We start from the raw sequence: 26,627 nt of genomic DNA on the forward strand, positions 1-26,627 counted from the left end.
TATTTCTCCTAAGGAGTCATCATTTCCACCCCCAGCCCCAAATGTGCATCTACAGTTTTAGCTTTCTGTGCCTATTAGTGCATCCATGTGGGCCAGAACCACCACAGCTTCCTCAGCCCCCAAAGCCTGGGTTACCTTCTAGCTGAATGGTGCCTGCTGGGGCAGAACTTTGACACGATACCCTAACCCCTGCTGAAGGCTGCAGGAGCTTCCTCTACTCTCCAGGACTCTGATATCCAATAAAGGGTTCCTGACCTGGCATTCTTTTCTGAGTCCTGCCCTGACTGAACTCCACGCTGGGCTCCAGCTTGCAATCACCCACTGTAGTCCAGAAGATGACCTTCGCACTTCCACCTCTGCCCTTTTCATTTCCCAGAACACCAGGCTCCTACCCAATGCTCAGCTCTCAACTTGAGCCTTGCTTCCCAAAATGCTGCCACCTGGCTCCCTTTCTCCAGAGTCAGTCTTCTCTCTGTTCCCCAAAAGCCATTAAGCCATGGCAGAGGACACGTAAACTAGACCTGGGACTTGGCTCAATGACCCCCTCCTCCTCTGGAGCTCCTGCCACTCAATTATAGCATTTCCTTTCACATCTTGTGTCCTCAAATAAGACATTGCTGTCGGGGGTTCTGGATCCCCATAGAGTTCCTTTCCAGCCACCTCCTGCCTAAGTGCAGGTGCACCCCAGAGTGTGGACCACATCCTCCTTCTCACCTTATTCTCAGTCTGTCCCAAGTCAGCCAGTTTACACGCATAGTTCTGCAATCGCCTTGTGACAAAGCCATTGGTCCCCAGGGTTCTCCAGAGCTTCAGGCCTGTATCTTTGCTGACGACCAGAAATCTTCCCCTGAACATTCCAACGGCCTCAGTTTCAAAGTCTCCAAAGCCAAGGGCTCTCACATCTCCAGGTCTTCTGGTGGCACTCTTGTCTTTTCTAATGACTCTACTTAGATCCTTCAACCATGGTAGAGCAAGGTATTATAGTAGTAATGATAACAGCAGCACCCAGTGACAATCACGTTTACTGAGCACTTACTCCAGGTGTGACGTCTTGCTGGGTTGGTGCAGCTACCCTTCCGGGCATGGAGCGTCATCTCCGTTTTGCAGCTGAAGTTCAGGGAGGATAAGTACGTTCCTCCAGGTTACACGGCTAATATGTAGACTCTAGTCTAGACTCCCAGAGCCCTCTCTGTGCCAGGTGCTGGGCTCCTGTTACGCTCCCAGTACCTGTGAGGAGAGTGTGGGCCCTGCGAACCACTCCCCGACATGCATCCGCCTCAGAGGACCTAAGCCAACCAACCCGGTCTCTCCCTCTGCAGCGTTGAGCTCAGGGATGGACTGTGGTTATGGGTTGAATCGTGTCTTCCTCCAAAAAGATATGTTGAAGCCCTAATGCCCAATACCACAGAATGTGACCTTCACTGGAGACAGGGTCTTTGCAGAGGTTAATCAAGTTAAAATGAGGTAATTAGGATACGCTGTAATCCCATATGACTGGTTGCCGAATAAAAAGGGGAAATTTGGACACAGAGCTTCACAGGGAGAGGGTCTTGTGAAGACGGGAGTCGGGGTGTGGGGGGAGGGCAAGGGGCAGGTAAGCCACACACCCCAAGGAACCACCGGAAGCCAGGAGAGGCCCTTCCCTAGTGTTGCCTGAGGGAAGGGGGCCCAGCTAGCACCTTGATCCCACACTTCCAGTCTCTGGAGCTGTGGGGCAGTGGAAGTCTCTGGTTCTGAGTTGCAGAGTCTGCGCGCTTTGTTAAAGCAGCAATAGGAAACCGACACAGCCATCTCCTCCAGCCCGGGGGTGACACTCCAGAGGAGCACAGCTCAGGGATTCTGAGAACAGAGGCTGTTCCCCTTGTCCTGTTGGTCGTAAAAAAAAAAAAAAGAAAAGGAGCACGTTGCCACCAGCTGATGCTGCTGACCTCCTTGCAAACATGAGGGGAGGCCACACATGGAGGGGGAAGGTCCAAGAGATGGCCAGGCAGCGGACAAGGTCTGCTGACCACCTGCCAAAGAGCCTGCCCTAGCTCAAAGCTTCTGCCTCCTCTGACTTCAGGGATCCTTGCTGCTCAGTATCAGCTGTGCTTGCAGCAAGCATCACACCCCCATTTTTCAGAGGCTTAGAGAGGCAAAGTGTCCCACCCAAGAGCCCACAATTCATAGGTGGCAGAGGTGGGACTAAACGAAGTCCACCCAACCTTGAATGCAGTGCTCCCACTCACGAAGGATGTCACGACAGCGACACCCAGTGTCCCAGGCTGCTTCTGGAGGTAGCGGATCTTGTTTGTGTCTGCCTCTTCACCGTACCTTTCCTATTTTAGTCCACTCCTAGCTCCTTCCAATAACCTTAATTTAATGTAAATATATAGTTCTCCTTTTTAATCCTTGGCACTTTCCTCCAAACATAGACCACTGGCCTTCTGGGTCTACTCACCTCTGGCCACTCAGGGGCCCCAGTGGCCCTAGGCAAGCCCTGACCCATTCCCCACCCACAGGGTCTCACAGTGGCCGTGCCGCTCCGTCCACCTCTGCCAGGCTGGCTCCCTACCACATGTACCCCTGGAAAAGAAAGAGAAACTTCCTCTGCACCCCTGCTGCCCTGGGCTCTATGCATCATTACTCTTATGTTTGTTCCCACAGCAGACTGTCACCGCCTGGAACATAAGCACTTTGTGGGCTTCCAATCTTCTCATTCTGACTTGGATGGCAGACCACTGGGAAATTAAGGCAATATCTCATGGCTTTGCCATATTATACTTTTTGACTCATTCAACAAATATTTGAACACCTGCTACCATGAGTAATGCACTGCATTACTGAGAGCTATGAGATTAATTAAGTAATGAGAGTCCCTGTCCACACTGAGCTGACTGCACAGAGAATAGAGACCAAAAAATATAATAATAATGAGATAGAGAGAGAGAGAGAGAGAGAGAGAGAGGTGAACACAGGCTTATTTAAGGGAAGAGAAATGGTTCCATGTGTTTGGTGTATAGAGCTGTAAAAGATAAAACTGGAGACATGAGTAAAATCAGGCCCTGGATGCCTTATAAGTATGTTAACTGCTGAAGACTGATTACCTAGTATGTAGTAAGTATTAAACCCCTTCATGTTTTAAGGGTTACTATTCATGCTAACACACCCATGTATAGAGTTTTGTTTCACCATCAGAAGGGGAATTAGCAGCCCAAAAGATACTGGGTGGTAGTGAAACCAGGTAACGAGCAGGTGCTGGCTAGGAAGTCGGGGTTCTGCCTCCTTCCCCACCCCAGTCCTTTTTCTGAGAGTCTGCCTGCACTGCTGTTTCAGGGGGAAAGATAAAAATCTTACTCTGCAAGAACTGTTTCCTATCAGTTTTGCTGGGGTCGGCCCTAGCCCTGCTGAGCTGCAGGGCACGGGGCTATAAGAGCTGTGCTGGAAGTGACTTCTTTGATGTTTTCAAAGGTCAGAGCACATCTCTCCCCTTTTGGAGTGTCACTCAGCTCTAGGCAGACGATGTTTCAGCGGTGGGGAGAGCCAATTAGAGCCAATTATAACCTAACTAACCTCCTATGACACCAAAACTCCTTGTAGAATTTGCCAGCTTCTTGCAAAAATAATGTACATCTAGGCCTAACTCCCGTGTGGAATGTGCCCCAACTCCAGTCATCACTAAAGGTTCAGTCGTTTTCCACTGTGACTGGGCAGAGTATTCATCGCCAACGCTGAGATTCCATGCCCCGATGGTCCAGTGTAGGGACTGAGATGTGGGTTCCAGCATCAGTTAAAAAACATCCCCAGGTTCGAAAAATTGTGATGTATCTGAATTCTCCCAAAAACACAGCTGGGCTTCTCTGAAACCCAACTGTTTTCTCTTCTTTTCCATTATACACACGTTTTTCTGCATTAGTTGGCATCTGCATTTATAAACATTGGGTCCTTATTTCATATTTTGTGATTGTTCATTCTAATTATATTAACTATTTCAGGTATGTCCCTCATATATCTGTACTTGCATCTGATTTTATTTTTTTTCTCACCGAATATATTTCAGGTATCTTGAACTACACAAGTGAAGGAGTAAAATTCGTTGTAAACTTTTTTCCAAAATAGTTATGAAAACTATTTTTATTCAGTGAACAGGAAACCGAATCCATAGCATCTAGAAATAAATGTGCATCTTTGACAACTATAGCCATATGCTTGATACAAGTGTGTATATTTTCCTGTATTTATAAGCATATATCCAAATTTATCTCTCACACACACACACACACACACACACACACACCTCCCATAGCACAAAGTCTTGTAGCCAACCTCCAATAGGGAGTAATCTTGAAGCAAAAAAGTGAATGAATATACACATGAATAGATGCACAGATGCTGAAAGTACAAGATAAGTAACTTATATTCACTTAAATATGGATATATAGCTTATATGTAAATACAACCTTATTTCCAGTTGGCATCTGAAAATAACAGGACATCTGTTATAAATTCCAAATTTTTATTCAGTCTATGTAAATTACTGACGTATTCATAGAGCAGGATATGACTTTTTATTTTTAAATGTTAACATATTATATTGATGCTTTTAATAGTGATTAAAACAAAACTTCATTACATTGTTATTATTACGGGGGTATGTTCAAGATAACCCTTAAAATATAAGGGGATTTATTAGACTCCATGATGAGAAATGAAAAGAAATAGTAATTTCCAGAATAAATCAGGTTTCAGATCATGAGACTAATGCCAAATAGCAGCAGACACAATTGAGTCCAACAATTTTCAAAGCTTTCGATGTGTTTTGTAGCAGCAGAACTCTTTCTTGTCATAAAATCTTGAGCAGAAAACCAGTATCCTCTCCAGAGCAGCAGCCCAGTTTAAAGTGAGGCCTCAGAGCCCTCGGCATCAGCTGTCCCGGCTGCGGACAAGCGCAGCTGGGGAACCACTGAGCTAGTCTGGAGACTCTCGGTTCTAGCTGCACATTGAAAAAAATTACCTGGGAGGCTTTTGAGAAGCCCCAGACCCCACCCTAGAGATTCCGACTGAGTTGGGCTGAGGTGGAGACTGTAACGCACAGCCAGAGTTGAGAGCCACTGGCCCGGCACAGCTCCTGCAACCCAGGAGCAAAGCTGAAGCCCAGGGAGGCAGGACGGCAAAAGCACCGCTGCAGGGCGGGCTGGGGCCAGAGCTCGTGCTCCTGAATTATTCCAGTCCAGCGATGACGCTGCGTGCACTGTAGCCCCTGGGAAATGCTCTCTCTGAGGGGACTGACTGATGGAGGACCCCCTAAGGAGTCTGTTATCGCCACAGCAGGGGCAGAGGGGAGCTTCCCATGCTCTCCCAGACGTAGCCGTCCACCTTCTCCCACGAAACACACAGTCATGACTGCAGCAAGCTATCACACAACGTTCTGAGCAGGGAGGAGGGCTAAAGGAAGAACGGCCAGCAAGCCTGGCTTCCACTAAGTTGTCTCAGAAGAAAATAAACTCGTGATTGGTTCGGCCAGTAATTTTTATAACAATGACAGGTAAGATTGATCGTTTCATTAAGTGTTTTATACATATCATCTCATTTAGTCCTTGTAACACACCGACGAGAATGATAGCCCTTTGGAGGAGGAAACTTAAAGTCTCAGTTCTTAAAGAAGGTTCGTGATTTGCCCAAGGTCATAGAGCTTTAATTGGCTGAGCTGAGAGTTCAACATGGGCCTGTCTGATTTGAGAGCCTGTGTTTTTAACCTCCAGAGTATAAAATATAAAATGTAAAACTACTCAATTGCCTTGATTGTAGGGGCCCTCAACTTAACTCGAGGTCCTGGGAGGCCATCCGCATCTTCCCTTCATAAAACCTGGAGCCTCTTTCATATCCAGGAAGCCCATCCTCCAGCTAGAAATCCCTTCAAGCCTCCTTGAGGAAAGTATTGCTATAAACGAGGCACATTAGCTCTTTTTGTGTTGTGTATTTATTTCTTTATTATTTGCTCTCATTATCTAGAAATCTATATTTTAACCCTAATTGTCTCCCTGCGGTAATGATTAAGGCATGACTCTGAGATTTGCATTGCAAACACCACGAGGCCTTCAACAGGAGCAGATGAATTCTGAACTTGGCATCTAACAGCATTTATTGCTTCATTTTCATGTCTTCCCAGCTTCAGTTTGGGCCAAAGTTGTTAATATTTTTTTCAGGTTCAGAAAGGATGGGAGGAGGTAGAATTCAGGTTCATGATTTCAGCCTGCATTGACTCTAGCCAGTAGATCAAAATTGAACTTTTACCAGTGAAACGGTATCTTTGAATTAAAAAAAACCTATGGATCAGTGCCTTACGTACATTTTACTAGTGAATATTTATAGGACCACCCACAGGGTGTACAATCTCATACAAGCCACTCTATTTAGACAATGGTTATTTGGGAAAAACAAAAGGGGCCCTAGAAAAAGCTATGCGGTAAGTGGGACGCATTTTTATTCCTCCCAAGGGGAGGTGAGAAGCCTTCAATGGATAGCTGCACTTTTTCAGTTCTATAGTCTTAAAAGTTTTATTTATTTTAGAAATAGTTACAACCTAGCCAGGTAAATATATTGCGATAAATTCCATTTAACTTTTTCCCTCACTGGAATAGCCTCATAAAAGACAACAAAAACCTGCAGAAAATTCAATGAGGGAACAAGATTGTCAATACAGTGTGTGTGTATTTGAAAATAAAATGGCACAATCAGGTATAAAGAAGAGTCTTCATTCAAGTTAATAAAAATCAATCTAGAAGAAAGAAAACTGCATTTTGGTGTCTAAGTAATCTTATCTTTTAATAACAATAAAACTTTCCACTTTATAGGGCTTTTTCTTTGGAGTCTCTAAGAGTTTGTCAAGCAAGTGTTGGACTGGGGTTGATGGTGCACCCAGCAGGTAAGAGTCTGTCCCTGACCTCCCCAGTAATGATGGCGAGATCGTATCCCTGAGGCACCTCTGCTACACATACAGTTCCCCACCATCGCCATCCCTTAACTCACCAATCAGTAATGTTGACAAACCAGTGTTGTTCCAACTACAAAACCAAATATAACTAAGAGGAAATGGGAATTCTGTAAAAAACCATGTGCATTAGGTACTGTTTTGTTGCAAACAGTGAAATGCACTTAATAAATGGGAGCTATGCCACATGAATAGATGACTCTAAACACCCGAATGAAAAATAATAAATCTGACCTCCAGAGCCAGATAAAACTATTTTCATTTTATTGAGCTACCATATTTTTATGTCTCTAAGAAGCCATTGATTGCAAGACATGCCATCAATTTAATAACTCTCCAGGGGGAAAGGAAAGAACAACCACATTGAATATACATATCAATTATAAGAAACATATTGATTTTAGAAATGTTAAAACATGGGGGGGAATATGTCTTACAAGTGAGGAAATACAGCAAATATAAATGTATACTAAGTTTAAAGAGTACTTTTATATTTATTATCTAATTTTTCCCACAATTTCATAAGGCTGCTATGATTATTCCATTTTACAGATGAAAAAAAGCTCAGCCTCTGAGATGCTGATTAACTTGCTCAGGATCACACAGCTAATAAACCAATACCCTTAACTCTTTGCGTCTGAATTCCGTGTTCTTCTCACTACTCCACACTACCTTTCTGTCTTAAAGTAATAGAACCTTTTTATCTAAAATGTTTTTCTGATCACTAATAAAGAAAGACACATTTTTACAAGACTGCTCCAATAAATTCTTCACAACTGCTCTTGAAATTTCTTCAGCTAAGATGGTCTTCACACCACCTATAAATCAAGTTCTCTACTCATTGTTGGTAGTCAGGTTAATAGAGATGCAGCCATCCCAAAGGATGCACCCTCCAAGAAAAGATACGGGTCACTGGCTGAAAGCTCAGGTGGCCCCCGCAGCAGCTAGCTCACTGCTGTTCGCTTCCTCACTTATTCTGGACAGAGCACACCTGCTTTTGCAGATTAAAATTTTGAATTGGCTACGTTAACTACCCTTGGTGTGTTGTGAATCTTCTTTCTGAAGATTCGCTAATGAATGTGCAGTGCCCATAAAGCTTTCATTGACTGGTTACACAACCAACTGTCCCCACAGTGTCTTAGTGATGAGAGTGGGAACCTGCAAGTGGCTTTCTCCATTACCTAGATTGCTAGAAATCGATTCAGTGGTGGGGGAGTCTGGTCATACCTGGTTATGACCCGGAAGCCTCCTGGGAGGTCAGCAGATACAGAGTCAGAGGAGCATTTGCCTAATGCAGACACGCCTCATGGTGCACCATCCAGGGCCTGGGTATGGGATGGCACTGGGGGACATCTGACATCCTCCATGGTGCATGTGGCCAGCACGGTGGCAGCAGAATGTGTAAACAGAGGAACCAGAGCACATCCTCATCAACGCAATCGGTGCCACAACGAGACAGAGAACAGACAAGCCTCAGGAGGGGAAAGGAGGCTTGCTCTCCCCTCTGGCCCACCACTAAGAGCCCTCCAGGCTACTTCACCAACCACAAGTCCCACCTTAGACAAAGCCAGGTGCACTCCGTGATCCCTCCCCCATCTTGTCCGCAGAGGCACTGTGCTGGAGGCTATGGAAGTACCAGGGGAGTTTCTGTTTTTGTCCCAGTAAACATCAACAAGTAAGCAGAACTATTTGTTTTGGTTTTTAGTGAAAGACTCCACTGAACTACAAGTTTAGCAGTAATTATTTAAGAGTTTGACTTTTCCATTAGTATTCAGGGGCTGGCTTTGTGATTCAAGCCTAATGCTCTTACTAAGTCACTTCTTACCATTTAAAGAGGGGGAAGCTATAACTGAGCTTGTGGTATAGGAAAGGCAAAAAAAAAATGAGGACAAAGAGAGGAGCCCATGATACATTTGGAATGCAGTGGGGATTCCAACAGCAACACTAAAGTGACTTTCTACGTAATAATCAGATCCTCTGAGACCAGTAGTCCCTTTGCATGGCCCCAAGAGAAACACACAGAAAACAGAGAGATTTTTAAATGCAAGAGTAAACTTGTTTAACTTCCTCTTTTAATATAATTTGGGGAAAAAATACAAAACAAATTTAAAAAAATGAGTTTGGTCATTAAAAAGCCATAATGGGGTTGGGTGTGGTGGTTCATGCTTGTAATCCCAACACAAGGCAGATGGAGGCCAGAAGATAGAGATGAGCTTGGCCAACATGGTGAAACCTCCTCATCTCTACTAAAAATATAAAAATTAGCTGGGTGTGGTGGTGTGTGCCTGTAATCCCAGCTACTCAGGAGGCTGAGACATGAAAATTGCTGAAACTGAGGTGAGGTTGCAGTGAGCTGAGACCACACCACTGTACTCTAGCCTGGGGGACAAAGTGAGACGCTGTCCAAAAAAAAAAAAAAAAAACACCCACAATGAACTATCACCTCATACCTGTGAGAACAGCTCTTATCAAAAAGAAGAAAGATCAGCAGTGGCAAGCAGGTCAAGAAAAGAAAGTCGTGGCACACTCTTGGTGGGTACAGCCATCATGGAACACTGCACGGAGGGTCCTCAAAAAGTTAAAAGTAGAACTACCATGCGATCCAGCAATACCATCGCTGGGTCTATACCCAAAGCAAATGAAATCAGTGTGTTGAAGAGATACCTGCCCTCCCATGTTCATTCCAGCACCATTCACAACAACCAAGATAATATGGGAACAACCTAAGTGTCCATCGCCATATGGATGGATAAAGAAAATGTGGTATCTATGCACAATTGAATACCATTTGGTCATAAAAAGAAGGAAATCCTGTCATTTTCAATAATGGGGTTGAATCTAGATGACATCATGCTAAGTGAAATAAGTCAGAGAAAGAAAGCGTATATTATCTCATTTACACGTAGAATCTTGTGTTTTTTTCTTTTGTTTTGTTTGTTTTTTGAGATGGAGTCTCACTCTGTCACCGAGGCTGGAGTGCAGCGGCACAATCTCCACTCATTGCAACCTCTGCCTCCCGAGTTTAAGCGATTCTCCTGCCTCAGCCTCCTGAGTAGCTGGGATTACAGGCGCCTACCATCATTCCCTGCTAATTTTTTTGTATTTTTGGTAGAGACGGAGTTTCACCATGTTGGCCAGGCTGGTTTTGAACTCCTGACGTCAGGCGATCCACCCGCCTCGGCCTCCCAAAGTGCTAGTATTGCAGGCATGAGCCACCATGCCCAACCACACATAGAATCTTAAAAAGTCAAACTCATAGAAACAGAGAGTAGAACAGTGGCTATCAGTGGCTGCGGGCGTAGGGGAAATGGGAAGATTTTGGTCAAAGGGTACAAACCTTCAGTCACGAGATAAACAGCTGCTGGAACTCAGCAAGGGTGGTGATGGATATGTCAATTAACTTGGTTATGGTAATCAGGACACCATGTATTCATATATCAAATCATTATGTTGTACATATATACAATCTTTATTTGTCAATTAAACATATTTTAAATTAATTAATTGTTTTAAAATGCCCTAACTATAAAGAAAATTCAAAGCAGTTACTTTAAGAGAAACCCCCTTTCAAAAAAACCATGTAAAATGGGGCAGGCTGTTCCTCCGTGGTGTGACCCTATGCCCCATCCAGAGGCCAAGGACAGCACAGGAGGTTACCTTAGCAGCCCCCACTCCTGAGGAGATGAATTTTACTTTTCTCTCTATTGTAAAAAGGGAACAGGTGTCCCCTAGGCAATTTTACTGCAAAGGACCTCAGCAAGTGGCAGCTGCTTCAGGCTTCAGCCATCCCTTCCAGGCACTTCTGAAGCTAAGGGAATTTCCTTCCTTGCTTGGCCACCCCTCCTGGAGTCTCCACCCACAGAGCTGAGCCTGCCTGGTCCGCTCCATCACAGAGCGTGAGGACAGATCTGATATACATAAATCAACATATTACTCATTTTCTAGCACTGCCTTTGACAGCTGTTACATGAGCACATTGTTAGAAACTGTCAAGCAATGATACACAGTGCCTTTTACAACATATGTTGACTTTTATCTAATGTAGCTCCATAATTAGCCCCAGGGAAAGTGAATCCAGGCATCCACCTGGCTGCGTGATCTCAGTTAACCTTTACTTTCTTCTGAGGAAAGTTAGCAGGGTCGGGGGTGGAGATCCAAGCAACGAGGCCCCCAGGACTCAGAGAAAGGCAGTAAGTGTGCAAGCTGTGCAGGGTATGGGAGACAAACTGCTTACACCGCCCTACCCTCAGCCTATAGTCAGAGATTGGGGGGTCCAGGGGTTCTGGTCAGGGTTTTCAAGTCCCTCAGGCCTGGATGAGCTCTGGGATCATTATTGGAAAAATAAAATAAATCTCCCTGGAAAAAGGAGGAATTCCCAAGGGGATGTCCATGTGAAGGAATTGTACCTCTGTCTGCATCCGTTCACCATGAGTCCCACCTCAGCCGTCCACGAGCACCACCTGCCACATGCACTGCAGTATCAGAGAGACTGTGGGAACTCATGAACCGCATAAAGCAAGGTACCTGCTCTGCAGGTGTCTGGGTTGGGCCCCGGGGATGCAATAAAGACCGGCGCTGTGCTTGACCTCAGGGAGTCCAGTGGGAGATGAAGTCCAATGGGATGGCAGTGCAGCAGGGCTATGACACAGAGAAGTAGCCAGGAAAATGGCCACAGACAGAATCCCAAAGAACAGCCATTTAGGACATGGACAAAGAGGACTGTCCAAAGTAGGAAGAAATGAGGAGAAAAAGATGTCCTAGAAACCAATAGAGAAGTAAATTTCCAGAATAAGTCCTCATTTCCCAGGATAAGATGCTATGGAAAGTTCAAGTAAAATAAGGACTGAAAACCATTCAGGAGATAACTAATCAGCAATGAATAAGTGATTTTATTGAGACACATAAAAAATTAAATAGTATTATCAAGACAGATCTGACCAGGTGTCAAAGGGTAAAAATTATAAAAGCTATGAGAACTCATAAGATGGAGGGAAAGATCTCTGTAGGAGGGAGAGGTTAAGAGGTGACTGATTCACAAGATATAAATTGAAGTGGGCCTTGAGAGATTAGTAGAATGGCAGGGGATGGGGAGGACAGCAGGGGCCTAGAGCTCCCAATTAGGGGCAAAGGTTGAGTACAGCACAGGGCTGTGTATACTCTGGTGATTTCCAAGGGTCAGGGAAGAGGGTTTGGGGAAATGAGGCTGGGGAAGGAATTTGAGGTCAGACTGAGAGGGGATTTAGATGCCAGAGTACCAGTTTGCCCCATAGGATTTGGGTAGGGTCAGACATGTGCACTTGAAGCCTGGAGAAGATCCATGTAATAGCAGTATAGAAAACATAAAGGGTCAGTCTTTCACTCATATGAGCAATATTTGTGTCATAAAAGAAATAAGAGACCATTTGCCTATCATGGCAGGGAGCAAATCCCCTTATCCCTTGAATCAGCATGCTAGGTTCCTTCAGAGTTTAAGAGGATGGGCTCTGAAGTCAGACTGAGCTGGTTCAAAGATCAAACCGGTGACATCCCTACCACATGCCCTTGTTAGGTTGCCTAACTCCTTGGAACTTCAATTTCCTCATCTATGAAATGGAGAAATCAATGGAACCTACTCAGAGTGTTTTAAGTATATTAAAAGAGGTAATGCATGTAAATGGCTGACAAAGGATAAGCACCCAATAAGTGTTATCTATGATACCATTTTATTACTGAAGGATATTGCTCACTCAGGTTAGAGAAATATCTGCAAAGCATATGAAATAAACACCTCAAGAAATGCAAGTCATCAACAAACATGAAAAATTGCTTACATTCAAATATTCAAAAATTTACATGATCCAGTAGCTGAGAGTTAAACAATCTGAGAATACCAAGTGTGGCCGGCAAAATTCTCAGGTCTCCAGGATTCCCACCCCGTGATGTACAGGTCCTGTGTAATCCCCTCCCCTTGACCATGGGCAGAACCTGTGAACAGGATAGCAGTCCTGTGATTAGATTAACAATCCATCAACTTTTAATCAAAAAAGAGTTTATGCCGAGTAGGCCTGACCTAATCAAAGGGGCCTTTAGAAGGTGGCAAAACGTCCGAGAGGCATGCTCCTCTTGGCCTTGCTGATGCAGTGTCCATGCTTCTTACAGCTGCAAGGAATTGAATTCTGCCAACAGCCAGGGGAAACAGAATCCTGAGACTCAGATGAGACCCCAGCCCAGGCTGATACCTTGAGTGCAGCCTGGGGAGACCCTGAAGAAAGGACCCCATTAAATTGTGCCCAGACTGTGGCCCAGGCAAACAGTAAGGTAATACATCTAAGTTGTTTAAAGCCATAAAGCTTGTGGCAATTTGCTATACAGCAATAGAAAACTAATATACCTGTGGCTGGCAAAAATGTAGAAAATCAGAAAATTAAATCCACTGTTTGGGGGGATGCATTTGAATTCAATTTGGAAAGCAGGGTGACATACTCCATAAGGTTGGAGATACATACACACCACACCCACCCACCGCCATGCTCTTGCACGTGGCCTGGATAAACCACTGCCTGTGTAAATAGGTGCACATGTACCGGAATGTACATGGCAGTGCAGCTTAAATAGTCAAATGCTAAAAACAACCTAAATTAAATGACTATCATGATAAGAATAAATAAGTTGTGGTATCTTCAGAAAATGGAATATTAGCAATGAAAATGAGCAAAGTATAGCTAAAATATAACACGATAGATCTCAAAAATATAATGTTGACAAGCAAGATACAAAAGAGGGCACACATTCCATTTCCATAAAGTTTGTAAACAGGCAAAGTAAGACTATCCCCACTTAGAGATGCATACACAGGTATGAAAACGAGGGTTTTTTTAGAGGCAAGGAAGTCATTTTCATGAACTTCAGCATAGTGATTTTCTCTCTCTGTGAGGAGGAAGAGATTGTGTTTGGAAAGGGAAAAATGAGAGAACTTCCAAGGTGCTAACAATTTAAAAAATTCACAATTTTTTTGTGAAAAATTCAATTGTTTTCAAAAAAAATTTTTTTTGTGAAAAATTCAATTGTTTTCAAAAAAAATTTTTTTGTGAAAAATTCAATTCACAATTTAAAAAAATAAACGCATCACTCTATGCATGCCTCTGTGTGGAGGATAGATCTCAGGACTAAAAGGTGGGGTGCTGAAGACCTCTGAGTGACCTGTCTTATACTCTACCAGGGAAATCTGCCTGAGAAAGTCTAGGGGATACAGATCTGGGGGCTCCTCTGACATGTGGAAGCCCCCAGTGGGAGTCAAGCTTCCTAGGAGCCTGCACTGGGCTTGGAGCTGATGGCTCAATGCACCTTCCCCCGCCCCCTCCCACGCCAGAAGAGCCATCAGCTTCATGACACCTGTGCGGGCTCCGCAGCTGCAGGAGGGAGGAGGGAGCTGTCAGGAGCAGTCACTGGCATCAGACTAATAATAAGATTCATTTCTCCAAGACTCCCAGGACACAACCCAGGGAGACTGAAGAATGCTAATGCTGCCTGCAAGGGCTCTGGGGGCTGGTTACTTATTTTTATTTTTTAAGGTCAATTGTTTCAGGTCGGTACGCTTATTAGAGGGGGGATCAGTGGAAAAAGAGCATGTGCCTCTATTCGAAGCCTAAAAGGAAAAGCCAGACAGAAAGAAGACATTCATTCATTAATCATGTCCCAATCCTCTTTCTTAGAGGGTGCCTGAGTGACCAGGGACAGAATCAAGACCTGTAGTTGTTAGATGTTGTGGAGCTCAGAGCTGAAGAATCAGAGTCATAAGACAGAGATGCAAAACTTGGGGACAGTTGTTGCCCTTTCTTTCCTCCGGTCCTTCTTGAAGGTTGTTTCTCTATGCCTTTGTCCTCATCACTGTATCAATTTCCTATGGTTGTGTCATAAAAATTGCCACACTTAGCAACTTAAAGCAACATAGATTTATTATCACAAAGTTTTAGTAGGTCAGAAGTCTGGGCATGGCATGGCTGGGTTCTCCACTCAGGATCTGACCAGACTGAAATTCAGGCGTTGCCTCAGGTATGGTTCCCATCTGTGGCAGAATTGAGTTTTCTGCAGTTGTATGACTGTGGTCCTCATTTCCTTGCTAGCTGTCATGTGGGGGTCACCCTCAGGGCCTACAGGCCACCCACATCCCTTATCACATGGTCCCCTGCATCTTCAGAGTTAGCAACAGAGAAATACTTGTGCATCCAATTCCTTAATGCTTCAAGTCTCTGACTTCTTTTTTTTGTGAGCAAAGAAAATTCTCTCCTTTTATAGGGCTCAAGTGGTTAGGTCCAGCCCACCGGAATAATCTCCCTATCTTAAAGTTAATTGATTCAATACCTTAAACATATCTGCAAATCCCTTGCACAGAAATACCTAGATTAATGTTTTAAATAATGGGGAAAACATGGTTATGCCAACGGCTAGGAATCTTGGCAGATGGTCTTAGAATTCCACATACCACAATCATCAGTTGTTAGTATTGCTATTCTGAACACAGCAATCATAGGGATGTAAACAAAACAATGTGCCCAAAGGGAGGAGGAATGTCAAAAGATGGCCCAGACAATTGGGAGATTTATTCATTATATGAGTTGAACTACACCTGGAGTTGGGAATAATAGCTTTCATTCATTCACTCATTCAACAAGCATGCTAGATGCTGTGGGAGGTTACACAGATAAGTAAAATAGACCCTTCCATGACATTTACAGTGTAAAAAGATAACAAAACTATAATATTCATCCATTTAACAAATACGTATTGTGTGCCTACAATGAGGCAGGTGCTAGATACTGAGGATACAGTGAATGACTCTACCATTACTAGGTACAATGCTGCAAGTTACAGCCTAAAAGAGTGCAAGTCTCGTGGAAATTCAGAGTAAAAAAAGGGCTTCTCCAGGCAAGGCAATGTGCAAAGGCAGCCCCCTTACAGACAAGGAGATGATGGGCTACGCGTTACTTTAAGAGGAACTGAGGATTCGAGGGGAATGGCTTGCTGGTTAGAGAAACTGATGTGAACAGAATCCCAAGGTGAGGAAGAGCAATGAGAAAGTGGAAAACAAAATAAAGCCCACTTTAGATAGATTACAAGTGATAGGAAGGAGTGTAAGCAAGATAAGAATATAAAGAAAGTTTGGGCCAGATTTTGAAGGATCTTGAAGGACAATGAAAAGCCTTTTTTCGGATCAGACGCTCTCAAAGCTTCACTCTCAGGAGGTCAGTTCGGCAACACTATCCATTTACTCCTTCATTATCCACTAAAAGCCCAGTATGTAACCCAAGCATAGTTTAAGCTGCTGGGCATACAAGTTGAAATCTCTGACCTCATGATATTTTTACTCTAAGGGAAGAGACAACAATAAACAAAAAAATTAATAAACAAGATAATTTCAGATAGTGATACATCGTAAAGGAAAACCTATCAAGCAAGAGAGTGATAGAAATTAGGGGAGAATGGTTTTAAGTTGAAGGGTCAGAGAAGGCTTCTCTGAGCAAGACATATTAGAGTGAAGACCTGTACTCTAGGAGGAGGCAAGCCATGCAGACACCTGGGGGAGCCTTCCAGGCAAGGGCATAGGAAGGGATCTGGACATGGAGTGACAGGTGAGCAAAGGCAAGGCTTCAGCGCGATAGAGTGGTGTGAGAGAGAGGACCAGAGAGAGAGTGATGTCAGAGAAGTTGGCAGGGCCAGAGCTCTTAGGAATTCGAGGGCCAGGGAAAACAGTTTGGATTTCATTGTAAATGCACTAAGAGGTTCCTGGAGATTTCCAAGTAAGGCAGAATGCTGAAATGACTGATCAGTCAGGCTAAGATGAAGAATCCTAGGGGAGCGCGAGCAGGCCCACTGCTGCTGTCCAGCCTCTGAGAGGCAAAGTCCCCGGAGGCCCGGGGTGCTGGCCAGTTTGGGGCTATCTTGAAAGGGAGCCGAAAGGTTTTGCTGATAGATTGAAAGGGGGGTGAGAGAAGGGGAAAACTGAAAAGAGGAGAAGTGGGCAGGGGGACCTGGTAGGACCTATTGCCAACAGGATGGGAGAGCAGAAACGAGAGGCTAGGCCATGTCTGGCAGCAAGAAGGGGTGACAGGTGAGGAAGGTTGCACACAGTAGACTAGATCAGGCAGATGAGGTCAGAGAAGGAAGCTAAGGTGACTCTGATTCTTCCAGCCTGGACCACTGGGGGAATAGTGGTGCCCACTAACAGAAACAGGGAATTCAAGAAAAGCAGCACAGAAGGAGGGCAATGAAATAGTTGTGGACTTGAGGCCTTGCAGGGCACAGGCTCCCTGCACATAGAAAGGAGGAGCTACTGATGGGACTTAATGAGCTCCATGAACTTACTAAGCCAGAACTGGCTGCCTGCAAGGTGGACTCCAAGGTCTAGTGCCATTCATTCTAGTGCCATTCACCAGCAAGGCTGCCAGCCGGTGCTGACCATAACCCGCCTCACTGGAAAGACAAGGGGCCATGTTACCCCACAGTCTATCACCCCATCCCCTACTGCCCCACACAATGACTAAACGATACAAGAGTGGAAAAGCTTGACTCTGTTGCCTGAAGGTGGGTCAAAGCTGGCTGCGCTCAGAGACCCCCACTGGGTCATGCCAAGGCTGGACCCCAGCTTTGGCCTCACAGCTAAGCGCCAGGCTCTGCCCTTGCCCTGTCTTGTGGTGACGATCATAATCCCAAAAGACACAATCCAAAATGCCATAGTCTCAAATGTTGAAATCCTGAAGGAGCAACATCCCCAAATCTAAAATCCCGAAAATCACAATCCCAAAAGATTAAAATCCCAAATGTTGAAATCCTGAAAGTTGAATTCTGGGGAAAAGAGTGGCGCATTTTCAGTTGTATGAAGAATAGTTTCACCATGTTAGGTGGCACTATTGCCTTGCTATCGTCTTACTCGGGAATTAAGAAAGGTTTGAGGAGTGTGTGTAGGTGCCAGGTTGTCACGGGGTGGACGTGTGGGCTGGATGTTAGGTGTCACTTGGACCAGATGAAGGAATCCCTAGAGACCTGGTAAAGCCCTCCTTTGGGTGCATCTTGAGGTGTTTCCAGAGGAGACTGGAGTGTGAGTCTAGGTGGACTGGGCGGATCCTCTGCCCTCAATGCTGGCAGGCACCATCCAGTCAGCTGGGGGCCCAGAGAGAACAACCACAGAAGGTGAACTGCTCTCTCACTCTCTGAGAGCTGGAACAGATTTTTCTTCTGCTGTCTTGGACATCAGAACTCCAATGCACTGGTTTCTGGACTCCAGAACTCATGACACCAGTGGCCCCCAGGGTCCTAGTGCTTTCGGCCTCGAACTGAGTTACGCCATCAGCTGTCCTGGCTCTGAGGCCTTCGGACTTGGACTGAGCCAACCTAGAGTCTCCAGCCTGCAGATGATGACCTGTCATGGACCTTCTCAGCCACCATAATCATGTGAGCCAATTCTCTAATAAATCCACTTTCCTCTCTCTCTCTCTCTCAATTTCTCTCTCTCTCTTTCTCTCTCTCTCTCTTTCTCTCTCTCAATTTCTCTCTCTACCTCTCTCTCTCTGTCTCTTTCTGTCTCTCATCTACCTGTCTGCCCACACATAGACACATATCCTATTGGGTCTGTCTCTGGAGAACCCTGGCTAACACAGATTTGGTACTGGGGAAGCCAAATATCATTCCTTCCTACTATATTCCCTATCTTGCTTCCTTCATTCTCTTATAGGTTTTACCCCCTCGATAAATACATTGCATAAAAATCTCCATCTCAGGCTCTTCTACAGAACAGGACCTAAAACCTATTTTTACTCATAATAGTTAATAGAATAACAGCTAACAACTATAATAATAATAATAAATAGAATAATAGCTAACAGAAAATAATAAATAGAATAACAGCTAACAACTACTGAGCACTTAATGCAGGCCAGGCCCTGATAACCCCTTTCTTGCATTATCTCATTTAATCCTCACGATAACCCCGTGGGATAAGAACACTATTATTGCTAGTTGTGTTCATTTCCTGGGGCTGCTCTGACAAATAACCACAAACTGTGTAGCTTAAAACAACAGAAGCCGATTCTCTCACATCTCTGGAGGCCAGAAGTTCGACATCAAGGTATTGGCAGGGTTACACTTTCTCTGGAGGCTCGAAGGGAGAACCTGTTCTTCGTCTCTCGCAGCTTCGGTGCCTGTCAGCATTCTTTGACTTGAGCCTACCTCATTCCAGTCTCTGCTCTACAGTCTCAGCATCCTCTGACTCGGGCCTACCTCATTCCAGTCTCCACTCCACAGTCACAGAGCCACCTCCTCTTGTGTGTGCCCCTCTTGTAAGGATACGCGTCATTGCACATGAGGTCCACCTGGATCATACACAGCAAGCTTCTCCTCTCAAGATACTCACTCACGTTCTTTTGCCAAATAAAGCAAGATTCACAGATTCAGAAGATTAGGAAGATGACATATCTTTTTGAAGGCTATTTGTCCCACTACACCCATTTGTAGATGATGGGAGGAAAAAGGCAAAAGTAAAAGAATAATAAACAGAAATCACAAAATAAGACAGAGGAAATACATTGGTAAAAACAATAAATTTAAATGGAAAGGGCATCCCAGAATGGAATAAAACACACTAACAAAATATAGCTAAATGTGGTTTACAGGAGACACACAGAAATTGAAGGGAAACTGAAAGGAACAAGATTGAAAAGGATATACCAGGCAAATACTACTTCGAAGAAAATTGGAGCTGCTATAATAATGATAAACAAAACTGACCTTAAGGCAAAGGCATTAGTAGGAATGAATTGGAAGTATTAGTCATGATTGGTTAGGTTAGGCTGCAATAACAAACAACCCAGAGGATCTCAGTGACCTGCTTGTTACTCATGCAACACACCTGTCTCAGAGTGGGGACGCTCTGCTTTACCGTACGTTGACCCTGGGACCCGAGCGGATGGATTCGTCTCTATCTAAAACAAAAACTGTCTCATGGAAGAAGAAAGAAAAAGATATTATGAAGAAAGAAAAATATATTATGAAGAAAGAAAAAGATATTATGTAGCAACTTCAGGTTCTTAAGTCTTCTGTTTGAAAGTGATGCTTCTCACTTCTTCTCAGATGTCACTCCCCAAACCAAGTCACACAACTAACACTATGTCAAGGAGAAAGGAAATACAACCTCCCCTTAGCACAGGGAATAAATATTTTAACAATGATGCAGAGTCTACCACAGTGGGCCACAGAATAGTGATCAGCAAAACAATTCACCAAGACCTTGTAACAATTCTGCTGTTTGATGCAAATAATAATTGAGCCTCAAAATATTTTTAAACCAACAAATTTGCACACAGGAAATGATAACTTTAGAATTATACTTGGAGATTTTAGGACGTTTGTTTCCCAAATGAGTAAATAAAGTAAATTAAATTTATAAAGGTATTAAGTATAAACATACAAAGAAATATCATTCAGTCTTAAAAAAGAAGGAAATCCTACAATTTGTGACAACATGGATGAACCTAGAGAAAATCATGCTACATAAACTAAGCCAGTCATAGAAGGACAAAACTGCACGATTTTATTTATATGAGATAATCTAAAATAGCCAAACAGAAGCAGAGAACAGAATGGTGTCGCCAGGGGCTAGAGGGAGGTGGAAATGAAAAGGTGTTACTCAATAGTTATAAAGTTTTGGTTATCCAAAAGGAATACTAAATATGCAAAGTAAGTAAGTTCTAGAAATCTTCTGTACAGCATAGCACTTATAATTAACAATACAGTATTGAGCACTTAAAAATTTGTTTAGAAAGTAGATCTGTTTTTAGCTTTTTAGCTTTTTAATTTAGCTGGTTTTTAGCTGTTTTTAGCTTTTAAAACAAGACGCACCCAAAGGAGGGCTTTAACAGGTCTCTAGGGACCTCTTCATCTGGTGAAACTGACACCTAACACCCAGTCCACAATGTTAACTGCTCTTGACACCTTCAACCCCCACACACGCACCCACAGGAACACAAGGAAACTGGGGGAAGTAATTGATATATTACAACCTTGATTCAGTGATGCTATCTTGCCTGTATGCATAATAAGTTCAAAGTCATCAAACTGTGTAGATTAAACATGTGCAGGAGGTTTTTGCATATCAACTATGCCTAAATAAGTCTGTTTTTTGAAAAGACATTACAGAAGATTCAAACAACAAAGTAAGCAAGTTTGAGCAAATAGACACAAATATAGAGTGCTGTGCCAACAAAGAACATACAGGAAACTTCCATAAAAATAGAACTTGAACTAGCACAGAGAACATTTCTGAAAATTTTAAAGTATAAATATCTTATAAAACAGATTTTTAACAAATTGTAATTAAATGAAAACTAGCAATAAAGAGATAAACCAAGACAGTCACAACATACATATGTTAGAAGTTTCAGTGCATTCTTTAATAATCCTTTGAATATAGTAAGTCACTGCTAATAAAATATTTAGAATTGAACAATAAAAACATAATGTATTAAATCTTGTAACACAGCTAAAGTTGTATTCAGAGGTAAATGTATAGCTTTAAAATGCATTTACCAGAAAATGAAGATTGAAAAAACTACCTAAGTATCAAGAAGATTAAAAAAAAAGGTAACACCCAAAGAAAACTTTTAAAAAGAATAAAACCTGAGAAAAAATTAATGAATAGAAAAGAATCAGAACCAATAAGAAAGTTCAACAAGTTTGTCATAGATATAATGAATTTATAAAAATCAATTGTGTTTCTATATACCAGCAAGGATATTTTTTAAATATTTAATAATTCTTAAAGATAATGAAAGACTACAAAAATGTTAATGGTGTAGAGGAATAATAATAACAAAAGATACATATTACATTTCTGCTTAAAATAATAAAATTTTATTGAAACAAAGAAAACACAGATGAAAGCGGTACGTCATTTTCACAGGTGGGAAGATAATATTATGAAACTCAATTCTCAACTTAATCTATTAAGTTTTTGTAAATCGATTCATCTATAAATATAATTTATAATACAATCAAAAGCAAGCATGGATCTTCAAGAATTATGAGTTAATTCTACAATAGAGAGATAAAATCAAAAATTGACTAAAACTTTTGAAGAAGTACAAAGTGAAAGTAATTATTAAATCAAATATTAAGACATCATGAAGCAATAGTCAAGAGAGTGTGGTGTTGCTGCAGAAACAGGTAAAACAAAACAGAGCACTGACAGATAGAACCTAAAATATAATGAAAATTGGTATATGACAGAGTGATGATAAAAGGCACCCGGTAAAGTATGGGATAAAAGCAAATTACATTCCTCACCCCATATTCCATATGGATTTTAAAACTAAATACAAAAGCAAATCTTTAAAAACCTTCAGAGAAAAATTCAAGACACTAGATGACCTCAGGGTAAGGAAGGAAGGACTGCATCAGACACAAAAAACACAAGCCATAAAGAAGTCTTCACATTACAATGGAAATCCTATGAACATCGAAAGTTGTCGCACACAAATTGAGAAGAACCACATATGAGAAAAAGGCATATGCAAGACATACAATTAACAAAATATTTATATCCGGAATATATTAAAATCCCAACTCAAGAAGCGAAAGGAAAAAAAAAAACCCATGGAAAAATTGGCAACTGGAATCAAGAGGCAATTCATAAGAAAAAAAGCAAAAATGGGAAATGTCTGAGAACATGGCCAACTCCACTATTAATCATAGAAATGCAATGTGCAACAGTGATCCACCATTTCATATCCATCTTTGGCAAAGATTAAAAAGCCTGGTGATACCAAATGTTGGTGAGAATATGGAGCAACTGGAATGTGCAGCTAGGCAAAATTAGACTTTGGAAAGGAATTTGGCCAAATCTAGCTGTGTTGAAGATGTGCACGGCCTTGAGATCTAGCACCTGCAGTTGTAAGTGCGTTCCCTCGGGAAGCCCATGTGTGTCTTGGGAGGCATGCATGAGAAGATTTACTGCAACACTTTCTGTAATTGAAAACATCAGAAAACAATCCAAAAGACCATCCACAGAAGAATGTATAAATTGTGGCATATTCACGCAACAGAATACTCCACAGCAGTGAAAATGAAAAGGTTAAACTGGCCAGGCATGGTGGCTCACATCTGTAATCCCAGCACTTTGGGAGACTGAGGTGGGCAGATCACATGAGGTCAGGAGTTTGAGACCAGCCTGGCCAACATGGTGAAACCCCATCTCTACTAAAAGTACAAAAAAATTAGCTGGGCGTGGTGGTGTGTGCCTGTAATCCCAGCCACTCAGGAGGCTGAGGCAGGAAAATCGCTTGAACCCAGGAGGTGGAGGTTGCAGTGAGCCAAGATTGCACCACTGCGTTCCAGCCTGAGCAACAGAGCGAGACTCCATCTCAAAAAAAAAAAAGAAAGAAAGAAAGAAAGAAAGAAAAGGTTAAACCTATAGTTAATAATATGGACAAATTTAAAATATATAATGTTGAATGAAAACAAATGTTGTGGCATTTTTACAGAACAAAACCAATTATATAAAGTTGAATGGCAAGAAAAATAATACTTTATAACATCAATGGGCATGTTAAACATGGAAAATTATATTTAATAAGAAACAAAATTTGAGCAGTGGTACCCCTAAGAAAGAGAAAGAAAAGAATGTGATTGAGGAGAAGTATATGGAACTTCAATGAAATATAGGCAAGGGAAAATGTTAAGATTTGGTAAATCTAGTTGATGAGTTCGCTCTATTATTCTCTTTATTTGTCTGTACATCTGCAACATTCCATAATTCTTTTAAAATTAAAAAAATATAAATAAGTAAAGACAAAAAGTAGAAGCTTTGTCCTGAGCTTGCTGCTACAGGGAGCAGTGGCAAAATTCTCATTCTCTAAAGGTCACAGTTGACACGTGAGGAGAAAAAGAATAAGGTCCTTCCACTCCTATGAAAGGGAATATAGCTGGACCCCACAAGAACTGGAAGAGTCTCCTCTCTCCCTTCCTCCAGTTGGCCCCAAATGTCTACTTTCTATAAATTGATTACCTTATTTCATCTCTCCACCATGGGTCTTACATTTTCATGGGCCCTCAAAGCACCCTCGCCCCTGGTCTATTTGGCTTTTCAACTCAAGAACTTACACTGACCACATCTCTGTGTCTCCACTCAAATTTCTGAGAGTATCTGATTATCCCCTGCTAAGTCTGTGGGGTTTGCTGGCCTTGGGTCAGATGCCTATTTCTAATTCAATTCGCTTTGACTGAGAGAAAATATAATAAAAAAGGATCCCTTTTAGGGGTTTGTGGGCAGGACAGGATTTCAAGAAAGTTTTGGATAAAACACATACCTCCCCACTCCGTCCATCAACCTAATGTAAGTGGGCAGGAATTAGAACAGAAGCCTGCACAGAAATAAGGAATGTGCGTGAGGTTGAATCAGTCTCCTGTGGTCTTTCCCACACTACTTCTTGAGTGACCATCTGAGAAGTTGAAAAAAAGATAATTGCTCACATCGGATTCTTGTCATGGACAACAAACTCAACGAACATAGGAAAGCCAGATGGAAAAGTAGCCTCGTACAGAGGATGGGGGCGGGGGGACAGCTATAGAGCTTGTGAGGAGACTGCTGGCGTGCAAGATGAAAGAAGCCAAATGTGACCCTGAGGCTGGCCATGGAGGCAGCTGGCCCCGATCAGAACTCACCTTCTCCACCCCCCAATCACTTAGAGGCTGCTCTTCCAGAGCTCTTCTCTCAATAAATCGCAGCATTATTCATCCACTAGCCAGAACCCAGGGCATCATCCCCCTCCCTTTCCTCTGGTCCACCCTACAGCAACATCCTGTGGCTTCTACACCCCGAGGGCTTCTCCGTTTTTGCCGCATCTTTCCATTTGTCACTGCTGCCTCCCACCTGTTTCAGCCTGCATTTCCCTCTCACCTGGTCTTCTGAAAGAGCTATTCCCAACTCAGGTAGAGGAATCCTTAGACACCACCAACCCAGTTCGTGTTCAGCCATCACCACTGCATCTCCACAAGGGGTCAGCCAGTGGGAGGAGCACTGGCCAGAGACTGGCCAGGAAAGCCGCAGTGATCCTTGCATTAGCGTTGGGGAGAGATGGCCATTAAAAAAAAAAAAACATGAAAAAGATTTTTATGGTAAGTCGGCTAAAGTGTTCTGAAGGAAAAGCTCTGCGTACTTCGAGATTGCTTAATCAGGGAAACACAATTTCAATGGAAGCAGTCAGAAAAGACCTCTCTGACGAGTGACTTTTGACCTGATGGAGTCATGGTTTCCTCCTCAAAGCTTTCATCGCTTCCCCTTTCTGAAGATACAGATAATCCAGGGCAAAGCCAGATGTAATTGGCTTCTGTTTCCCTTCCTGTCTAAATCTGTCTTCACTTTCTCCCCAGCTTTTCCCTCTCCGGCCACCCTGCTCTCTGCTCCCTGAAGATATCATTGAGGAAAGATCTTCTTGTCCCATTTCCCCCAGCCAATCCTCATCAGGTATGAATTAAACGTCACTTGCTCTAAGAAACCATCCCGGAGAACCTCCGAGGAGGCTCCGTCTGAGTGCGGTGTCATGTATATTGATCCTTCCTTATACCAAATGCTCTTGTAACCACCTCCTCAAAACCTGTTAAAATTCTCAGTTCCATATCTGTAGAGGAATGTCAGTCTTTTTTCTCAGTATAGCCCCAGGGCCTGGCTTATTAAAGATACTTAACATGTAACTTCTACATCATCAAAGAAATAAATGAACGACTTCACTGATGTGGCTTTGTGAAGACCCGAATCTCAGAATTAGAAAGGACCTCAGAAGTCATGTGTTCTTCCTCCCACCAAGTCAGACATGGCAGATATCACAGTTTCTCCAAGCCTTGCACCTGTCTCCCTCACTCAGCCGCAAGCTCTTCACAGGCAGGGACAGCAGCTTATTCATCTTGGTATCTTCCTCCTCCACAGAATTACAAACCAGAGAGCTCCAAAAGGATCATGATCTCCACCCACAGCCTAGAAACTATGTGGGACGAAGCCAGCAAGTGACTTCCTAAAGGGATTTCAGCACAGCCAACTGTAAATAGACCCACCCAGGCTCCTCCTGCTGAATTTCCTCAACTGCTTCGTTTCATGGACAGTCACTCCAAACTTGTGGCCAACCCGCCCCACCTGTCATCCCATAGTACCCAAGATTCCCACTTTATAGCATTCCATTTTCTTCCAAGAATTCCCTTCCAGGCCTCACACTGTGCCCCTGCTGCTGGCCAAATGCCTAGAGATGCCCTGGCTTCTCCTCGGCACTGTGATCTGTTATAGGGAATTAACAAGGAGCCAAAGACCAGCACACGTGCACTCGCGCGCACACACACACACGTCAGGGAGCTCCAGAAACGGCACTTTCTTCATTTCCCCGTCTTTGGGGCGGCCTCCAGCTTTAAGTCCTCCACTTTTGGCAGCAGCCTTTCCCTTTGGGAGAAAGACAAGCAACTTTAGAGTGATATGGAAATCACCCCCTAAACATTTGCAAGCCTTGCAGGACTTGGAGCTGGTCCCAAAGCAAATTCAATCAGCCCTTTCTTCCCCCTACACTTGCTGCCTCCAGCTGAGCCCCATCTCATACAGTGAAGCCCAGTGAATGGGTGCACCTGATAAGTCCTGAGAGACCCCAGCCCC

At 43.3% G+C, this 26,627-nt stretch overlaps 1 long non-coding RNA gene across 1 annotated transcript; it reads right to left on the minus strand.

Annotated features, from left to right (window-relative positions):
- Positions 1 to 1,005: 1,005 nt before the first annotated feature.
- Positions 1,006 to 26,627, minus strand: LOC119626497 (uncharacterized). The gene is made up of 3 exons (XR_012093125.1): positions 26,600 to 26,627; positions 26,328 to 26,420; positions 1,006 to 1,866 (listed from the first exon to the last, which is right to left on the minus strand). It is a non-coding gene; the product is annotated as an uncharacterized lncRNA (long non-coding RNA).

Source organism: Chlorocebus sabaeus, chromosome 1, assembly GCF_047675955.1.
Source record: "Chlorocebus sabaeus isolate Y175 chromosome 1, mChlSab1.0.hap1, whole genome shotgun sequence".
NCBI classification, from domain to species: Eukaryota; Metazoa; Chordata; class Mammalia; order Primates; family Cercopithecidae; genus Chlorocebus; species Chlorocebus sabaeus.